The following is a 250-nucleotide window of genomic DNA, read 5'->3' as shown; positions in this document are numbered from 1 at the left end:
AACAAGAGTGATGTACATGGGATTGCTTAAACCTGAGGGGGACAGAACACAGGGGCAGTCCCACACGGCACAACACCCTGAAGCTGCTCATCTCTCAAACTTCACAGCCCTTCTTCACACCACTGCATGCTCCTGCTCCTCTCCTTTCTCTCCCAATTTCATCAGCTCATTTTTTCAATAACACTACTTGGGTGAAGAGAGAAAACCTAGAGGATTGTTACAACAGCACTAGATGAAAAAGGAAAAAAAA

This window comes from Antrostomus carolinensis, unplaced genomic scaffold (assembly GCF_000700745.2).
Source record: "Antrostomus carolinensis isolate BGI_N321 unplaced genomic scaffold, ASM70074v2 scaffold35309, whole genome shotgun sequence".
NCBI classification, from domain to species: domain Eukaryota; kingdom Metazoa; phylum Chordata; class Aves; order Caprimulgiformes; family Caprimulgidae; genus Antrostomus; species Antrostomus carolinensis.
Note: the sequence above shows the minus strand (reverse complement) of the source record.